Source organism: Tamandua tetradactyla, chromosome 13, assembly GCF_023851605.1.
Source record: "Tamandua tetradactyla isolate mTamTet1 chromosome 13, mTamTet1.pri, whole genome shotgun sequence".
Classification (NCBI taxonomy): domain Eukaryota; kingdom Metazoa; phylum Chordata; class Mammalia; order Pilosa; family Myrmecophagidae; genus Tamandua; species Tamandua tetradactyla.
Window position 1 is genome coordinate 68249848 of NC_135339.1, and position 9390 is coordinate 68259237.

General features: G+C 35.9%; 1 long non-coding RNA gene across 1 annotated transcript; it reads right to left on the bottom strand.

Moving 5' to 3' along the window:
• Positions 1 to 1024: 1024 nt before the first annotated feature.
• LOC143653213 (uncharacterized) lies at positions 1025 to 8429 on the bottom strand. Its single transcript, XR_013161163.1, has 3 exons — positions 8127 to 8429; positions 6103 to 6312; positions 1025 to 1258 (listed from the first exon to the last, which is right to left on the bottom strand). It is a non-coding gene; the product is annotated as an uncharacterized LOC143653213 (long non-coding RNA).
• Between the last annotated feature and the right edge of the window lie 961 nt (positions 8430 to 9390).

Genomic DNA, 9390 nt, shown 5'->3' on the forward strand with positions numbered 1-9390 from the left:
AAACTATGTTAAGTTTTATGTCTGCAAGGCTATGAATGTTCTTTTCTGTGGATTTTTTTTTTTAACGTGGACCAGAGGGCTTAAGTGAAGCTTCTTAAGCTATGAGTTTTGTCATTTTGGACTGAATATGCATTCTTTTATTTTTTTCCTAGAAAAAAAAATAGGCTTTGTAAGTATCTTCAGTAGTTTTAGGCAGTTGTTGGTAACATAAGGCAAACAGGCCAAATATGATCCTCTACCAGCCATCCTGATGTGATTGTCTAAGACTGCTCTTACACTATAATGGCAGAGATGCATTTCTGTGCAACAGAAGTCATACAGCCCACATGGTCTAAATTTTTTTACTCTGGCCCTTTATAGTAAAAGTTCGCCAGTGCTGGGGTTAGGAACCTCACTAAAAGTAATATCACCTGCCTCCAAAATTGCCATGTTTCCCCCAGTAGCCATAAATGCCTCTGTAACTTAAAATGGCTCATACTAGAGAACAGATCTCAGGAAGAAGGGAACAACGAAGGATCTCTAGTAGAGTACGAGAAGGAGGAGGGGGAGGAGAAAAAGGCAAATGAGACCATTTCCTCCTTGGTTGCCTTAAAACCAGATATTGTTTTGGCTTGTTTTCCTTTCTTGCCAGTATAGATTTGCAAACATATACATTTCAGAAGAGTCCTTATGCCGGTTTAAAAAAATAGCTCTACAATAATTTCAATGAATTATTAGTTTGTTTTGCATTGCAATTTACCCCGACCTCAAAAGCCATAAGACAGATTCCTCTCTGGGTCAGGAGTCATTTGTCAAAAACACTTTCGTTGCTTTCCTCACTGGACATGTTAACCTCTAAGACATGAATTTTCTTTGCCAGAATTCCTACTTGGTTCAGCGGTATATGATTTCAGGTATGCCAAATGTTTCCCACCTAAAAAAATCAGTTATATAAAACTCCTATTCTTCACACCTTTCAATTATTTTCCCCAAATTCAAAATTGTGACTAGACTGAAATTTTTAACCTGGTTGCTGGTACATTCACCTTCACTCAAGAATTTTGTTGACTCAAAATATTTTACTGCATTTACAAAGGTATTTTACATTCTGAGCATTATTGTTATGTTTTCTTATTTAAAAGAAGAGAAATTTTTTACATTTGAGAAAAGATAAAGAATGAAAAGGTTTGTGTTTAAGATATTTTCTTCTTTGGTGCCATGTACAAACTGAATCGACCATGATGACGGATTGATGCTGTATCTTGGAGTCAGTTGTCAGCTGTTGATAAATAAAAATTAGTCATTAATATACCAGTCTTTAAAATGCAAAGAGTTCAGAGAAGAGGGATATTGTAAATCAAAATGTTTTGTTTGGAAATATGTGGTTTATTTCTTTGAACAATTGCACGTTGGACACATTTTTAGAATATATTAGAATGTTCTATGCAAGATCCCATCATTAAACATGCAATGCAAAATTTAGTAAAACTTAAAAATTCAGAAGCCTCCTTGGTAGGTTAATAAAGAGGATGAGACAAAAGCTAAGGAGATTAAAGGGACTGGGCTATGCAGAAAACAACATTTCATTCAAATTTTTCCACTGTTCTTACCCTACACAAACCCTATACTCTGCTCAAAATTAACTGCTCCATGTTCTCTAAGCACTTGTCACTCTTTGCCTATTTTGTTCATTTTCAAGTTCCATTCGAAATTATCCCAGCATCAGAAAGCCTTTCCTGATAAACAAAACTGTATTCTAGATGCAGTATCTTTCTTCTCTGAAACTCTATAGCATTCCATACCTCTCACATGGAAATTAGCTTTGACATACATATACACACCCACATATATTATTTAAATGTGTGGGTATACACACACACACACACACCAACACCCACGTACATATGACATTTTGTTGAGCTTCCAATCCAGTGATCATTGTCCTAATGCCTTACACACACACCCCTCCCCAAGCATCTGGGTTCAGTTCTTTCCTCTGTGTTCTGATCTTTGGTACATTAATCGTTACTCCTCACTGAAACGTTCTAAAGAATCTCCTCCCCACTGTGCAGTGTCTAGGGGCATAAGGCAGGTTGAATGAACTGATCCTAGAACTAGCTGGGCCATTAAATCCACTCATATGCCCTGTGTCTGATGGCAATTCCTCCCAAGCACAGTATTTCCAAGATGCTCCTCATCATGATTCCCAGCCTTATGTCGTACTCCCTCCCCTCTGCTACCACTCCCTAGATAATGTCTTGCTAACTAGAGATGGAGCAGTGGAAGCCAAGTCCCAGAAGTGAGTGGGGAGGTGGAAACTGGTAATCTCATGTCATCTTTCACTCCCTAGTTCAATAGAGTAATAGCACTCAAGAATGAGTACAGCCTCATCATTCATTAATGTTCACAGACACTCAGACATATGGAAGAATAAGAGAATTCTGGATTCTAGAGCAATTTAGATTTTAGATTTGTGAGCAAATACCTGGAGCTTTTGCTACTTTGACAAATACTTTCAAGTTCCTGGAAACTGAAATTCCATGTACCACAGTCATGGTCCCTATTAAGGGTTTTCACACACTGGGGAGGAGATCCTTTAGAAGGTTTCAGTGAGAAGTAATGATTAATGTACCAAAGACCAGAACACAGAGGAAAGAACTGAACCCAGATCCTTGGGGAGGGGTGTGTGTAAGGCATTAGGACAATGACCACTGGATTGGGAGCTCAACAAAATGTCATATGTACATGGGTGTTGGTGTGTGCGCGTGTGTGTGTGTATACCCACACATTTAAATAATATATGTGGGTGTGTATATGTATGTCAAAGCTAATGTCCATGTGAGTATCTGGATGTTTTAGTTATTAGTTATCTGTACTTGGCAACACAGTGTTTGTTTAACCAATGGCTATAAAGAGAAGGTTAAAGGTCAAAAAGCTTAATTCAAAGCTTCAATCTCAACACCAAAAAAAAAAAAAAAAAAAAAATCAAGCAAGTGAATACACAAGCCAAAAATGTTCGAGCTGCTTGCTTCAACTTCATGTTTTCAAGGTATTTGGGTAATATCTGGATGGCTGGTCGTTAAGACTGAACATTATGTTAGAGAAGGAGACCTCATATGACAATACGTGAATTTTTCCTTGGAATGATGTGCTATCTTGACATCTCACTCAAAGCCATCCCTTGCCATTGCCATTAATGGGAAGGTACTTAGAACAACAAAGCCAATGTTGAATACAAGATATAGTCCTATCATGTTACACTGAACAGAAAAAAATGTGAAGGGCATAATTAGTTTATTATAGGAATCCTTAAAAAACACATTTGTCCGAATGAATAACTTAGGAGCCGTACGCCTGAGTGGTAAACTTCAATATTATCTGCTCATTCTTTTTCTACATTATTTGGTTGGACCAATAACATTGAGCCCAACTTGAGAAAGTCTCTAAAATGAGACTTTCAGTTGTGAGAAAGCAAGAGAGCTTACCTTTAGAAAGCAAAATTCCTTTCCCTGGCACGTAATGTTCATTTAGATCAGAGCCACAGAAATTATTGGAAGAAAGGCAATTCAAGAAGAGGGTACTAACTGACAGATTTAGGGACTAGAGAAAACTACTGGAGGGAAAAGGAATTACAGCCAAAGACTACAATGTGCAGTAACGTGTTTTACTCTATGGATTCTGCCAAGGGAGATTCATGTGTGAAACCAGCAAATGGTCTGCAGAAGACAGGTATTTAAACAAAGCTTCTAAGCAGATTAGCACTAAATCTGATTATGAGAGAGAAGAAATCAGTTCATTTACTTAAAAACAAAGTATCTGGATGTTTTAGTTATCTAGACTGCGCAAAACAAATACCACAAAATGGGTCAGGTTAGACTGTGGGGATTTATTCACTCATGGTTATGAGGCAGGGAAAATGTCCTAATCAAGACCTCACCAAGGCCATGCTTTCTTTAAGGACTTAATGGCCATCCTGGGCTCCTCTGCCACATGAAGGGCACATGGTGGTGTCTGCTGGTCTTTCCCTTCTCTTTTGGGTTTCAATGACTTCAGCGTCTGGCTTCCATGGTTTTCTCTCTCTCATCTCTGAATTCAAACATTTTATAAAGGACTCTAGTATAGAATTCCGACCCATCCTGATTGAGGTGGGCCATGCCTTAACTGAAGTAGCCTCATGAAAAGGTCCTGCTGATGAAGGGTTTACACTCACAGGAATAGATTAAATTTTAGAACACATTTTTTTTTCCTGGGGTACATACAACTTCAAACCACCAAACTAAATTACAAAATTGTGTGAGAAAAGAGCAGAATTTATGATATTGTTTAGACTTGAAGGCTATTTTTCATACAGCAGGTACAATAAAAGATTTTCAAATTCAAGAATATTCAATAGGAATTTATTATTCCTCAGTCTTTTAGGGAGGGTACCTATGTTTTGTGTTTGGTGATGAATTATAAGTCAACACATAAATTCTCTTCACACAAATCATCAGACAATCTACTCCATAAATAGAATCTTTGATTTGGTTTTATGGATTATGAAGCTGATTGGAAGAATCACTTCTAACGCTGAAGAATCTGGTAATGAGGCTATTTTTGTGGTCAATAGACAGGGCAGGAGTGATATTTCTCTGTGGATTGGAGCACACATTTTAAAACACTTCTTTATGCCTTTATTGATCATTACTATGATGGCTGGTGATGATGAAGATTATGTTGATGATATTGAACTGCTTTCCTTTTGAGAAAGGAAAGATTAATTCAAGAGTGATTTAAAATGTGTTCTTGCAGGAAACCTCACTTGTGGCCTGAAACACATTAAATTTTTCCTGTTATTGCTACATTTTTTTTCCAGATAAACCTTTGACAGAACTTTCTGAAGGAAAACCAAGAGTTTGTTTGAAGAAACTTTGCTAATTTAATCAGAATAAAAGTGATAGATATCAGAGCAGCAGGAAATGGTCACTGATTGTTTACTCTGTCCCACTGTGCACATGCATAAAAACGTTTAATCTCTACAATTAACCTATGAAATGTGTACCTTTCTTTTCCTTAGTTTACAGATGAAGACGCTAAACTTTAAATATATTAAGCAATTTGCCCCAGGTCATGTAGGTGGTATATAAATTAGAGCCTGGAATATTGAGTTAGGTAGTTTTTACTCCTGAGTCTATACTCTTAACCTCACTCATAAACTGTACAGCAGTGACTGAACATTCAGATTCTGCAGAAAGACTGTGGATCTCAGGTTGGCCCTCTACTACTCCTGTGACCTGGGACAAAGCAACTTATTTTCTCGACATGTTTTTCTCTTTATTGGTAGAGAATAATGGAGCTCATGATCCCATCAATTACACAGAACTGTCATGAAGATTACATAAAATAATATACATAAAATACCTAGAAATATCCCTGGTATTTAGTAAATGCTTTATTCATATTAGGTTTTTGTTTTTTGTTTTTTTTTTTTGGCATGGGCAGGCTCTGGGAATAAAACCCGGGTCTTCGGCATGACAGGCAACAGTTCTGCCACTGAGCCACCATCACACCACCCTATACTAGGTTTTAACACAGCAATTATGCCAGAAATAAAACTGCTCTACTATTTGTTAACTTGCCCCAATCCCTAAGAATGGGTGTCCAATCAGCAGAGATAATCACAACAAGACATTTAAAAGTTTCGGAAGCAGTCAATGCTGTGAATTACGAAGCTCTAACTAGAATTTTCTTTTACCTATCTGACTTCTACCTTGCTTAAACAAGAATTTAAGGGAGGATGAGCTTCCCAAATGTGGTGTTGTCAGAATGAGCTTTCTTGACTCCTAAGTGCTTTTAGCTGAAGCCTTTCTAAAAGGCTTACACTTGTCAGATGCAAAGCACATGGAGTGGCAACGGTTCATTCTCTGAATACATTTTGAAGTAAACAGAACATTGGAATTCTATGAGAACAAACCAAGCCCCCATTAAGAACTCAGCCTCAATCCAAATAGGTCAATTTGCTTGACCATGAAACCATAAAAAATTCCATTCCATTCCTTCTTTAAAACCACTGTGTGACTCTGGTGATCTTTAAAAATTTATACTGTCAACAAACATTAATGAGGGGGGGGGAATTCACATTACCTTTGTTCCTCTTCCTTCCCATCAAAAGTTTGAAGGCACCTGCCATCTGTCAAATCGATTTTGACACTATATATGGACGAGTTCACGCAGTGAACTATTCAACAGTTACCAGAGATGGCATATTCTTCACGGATGCCTTATCAACTTGACGTTCACTTTGGAGAGTAGAGAAGAATTGAGGAATGGGTGTCAGTTTCACAGGCTACGTTGCTTTGTCAGGAGATAAAAATAAATAAATATAATTAAATAACATGATTATTATTAAAGGACCACACTGAATAAAGTACTGAGCTCTCCATCGAAATTCCTGAAAGAGATTATTACCATGTGCTTATCTAGTGATTATGTATTATTTAAAATATGAATCAATTGTGGTTGCTTGATGTTAAGGGTAAGAAGAGATTATTTGCCTGCATGAAGTGTGAAATGTAACAAAATAGAAATTACCATATTGTGAAGCACTTACCCAAATAATGCTCAGGGGGAAAACATTAAAAATTTAAAAGGAGTTCTATGGGAAAATAAGCTGAAACTATGCATATTGTAGATCCCTCTTGGAGAGTCATAATGCACACTAGCAAAAAAAATGTTCTGGCTAGATCTGCAATGAAAAGAATCTAGTTAATTTTTCTAAGCAAAGTCATTTCAAAGTTTAGTCACCACGGAATCTTTTCTTTTCTCCACATGACTTGTATTAACATCCCATGAATCTAGAATTTTGCAAAATGGGCTTTGGAAAATGGGATTGGTCAAGTGACATTAAGGCAAGAAGATATGTACAATAATAACTGATTTGTTGAATGTGTTTATTGCCATAGGAAAAGTTTAAAGAGGCTTCAAAATGCCTTTGAAAAATGAATGCAGTTTTAATAGGAGAGTGGGCAGGACTGGGAGAAAGGGTTGTCTTTCCAGATAAAGGGAATGCCACATTCAAAGATGACCTGCTCATGAGTACTCAATAGTTGGGTTAGAAAAGCAGTTTGGCAGAATAGAGAATTTAAAATGAAATAGGTTTTGAATACTAAAGAAAGGGGTTTCTTGTTGCTAAATTATAAAATGACATTTTCACTCCAAAAAATGTCTTTCTGCTTAACGACATAAAACATGTTCAAATAAGTTTTGAAAAAATAAGACCTAAAGAGGAAAAGTGTCACTTATAATTTAAACAACACAAAGATCAATAATATGACTATTTAAAGCAATTTATCTTTTATATTCTGCCAAAAGTTACGAAATAGTAAAAAGCAGAGAAAAACTTTTATAATAATACATGTAGTCTTTAATCAGATCTACAATATTAGATCATTAATATATTCTACAAATACTTTGAGCACCTATTATGTGCCACACACCATTCCAGATATTGGAGATGTAATAGAAAATAGACATGTATCCCACCCTCATGCAAAGTGGGAGAGAAAAACAAATATATTTTAATAAATAAATATATGATAGAGGTAGTGATATGAACAATAAAGAATTTTGATTCCTGTGGAAAGCCGGTAGGAGAGACCAGTAAAAGATAAACAAATAATGTGATATAATGGCAGGAAATAATAAGAATCATGAAGAGAAAATAGGTTAAGAAGATAGAGGGACTTTGGATTTGGGGAAGGAGATGCATACTTTTTAATATGGTGGTAAAGAAAGGTCTTTCTGAGGCCACAACATTAGAGCAGAGGTCTATATGAAATAAGGAAATAAACTATTGCTTTCCCAGTTGATGGAAATTTGGGTTGTTTTTAAATTTTTGCTAATAAAAATATAATAAATTATTTTTCTCCCTTTATATTAAAATATATGTAATATATACACACTATTTATATTAGGAAAAACATCTCAAAATAATATGGTTATTGTGGCAATTTGAAGCTGTTATGTATCCTCAGAAAAGAACATTTTTTTTTGCATGGGCAGGCACCGGGAATCCAATCTGGGTCTCCAGTACGGCAGGCGAGAATTCTGCCTGCTAAGCCACCGTAGCCCACCCCATATTCTTTTAATCCATTTCTGTGGGTACAGACCTGTTGTAGATGAGACCTTTCAATTAGGTTATTTCCACTGAGATGTGACCTACTCCATTCAAGGCAGGTCTTAACCCTTCTACTGAACTCCTTTATAAGAGGATAAAACACACACAGAAGCTAAGAGATGAAATTAAGAGAAGCTCATAGAGAAAAACCATGGAGAAACCAAGAAAGGATCCAGAGAAAACAGAGAGGGAGCCACTGAAGCCAGATTCTAAAAGCAATGAAACATGGAAGAGAAGGACCAGCAGTTGCCGGCCATGTGACAATGGTATCCCAGGTGCCAGCAACCTGTCTTCAGAATTCAAGTATCATTCTATTGAAGCCTTGAACTGAGCCCCTCTCATAGCCTGAGAACTGTAAATTGTAATGTAATAAGTCCCCATTGTAAAAGCCAATCCATTTCTGGTATATTGCATTCTGGCAGCTTTATCAAACCACAACAGTCATTTTGGAAAAGAGGCAATTACTTACAAAGGTAAATAAACACTATACAGTACAGCAATTCTGCTCCTAAATATTTACTGAAGAGAAATAAAATATCTACACAAAGATGTATTTGCAAATGTTTATAGCAGCTTTATTCATAATAGTAAAAAATAGAAAACAGTACAAATTCCAACATCTGGTGAAAGGATAATCTACTTATGCTATGAACTACAATGCTACTCAGCAACAAAAGGAACATACTACTGATACATAAAACAGTATGAATGAATCTCAAAAAATTATGCTCAATAAAAGTCAGATACAGAAAAAAGCTTGACATCCTTTTCTTTTTCCCAAACTCAGAGGACAGCGTTAAATATTTCACCATGAAGAATCATGTTCTGTCTAGCCAAGTATGTTGAGAATGTTTATCATGTGTGTTTAATTCTACCAAATAATTTTGTCTTTATCCTTTGTGGAAATTTTTTCTTCTTCTTTTTTATTCTTTTAATGTGATTTTTCATTGACAGATTTTTCTTTTTAAGTATTAAACCAAATTCTCTTATGCAAGAGAAATTCCACCTGGCCATGTTATATATTACAAGACTCAATTTGCTTACATTTTGCTTAAAATTTTTATGTTCATATTCATAAAGGGTGATTTCCTTTCTTATAATGTATTATTTAGGTGGTACTATGATGACTTATAATAGCCTCACAAAATGAGAAAAGATTTTTTCCCCTTTATTTTCTGAAAGCATTATTTTCTTCCTTAAATGTCTGATAGAATTTACCATAAATCCGTTGAAGCTTGGAAATTTTGGTGAGGTGG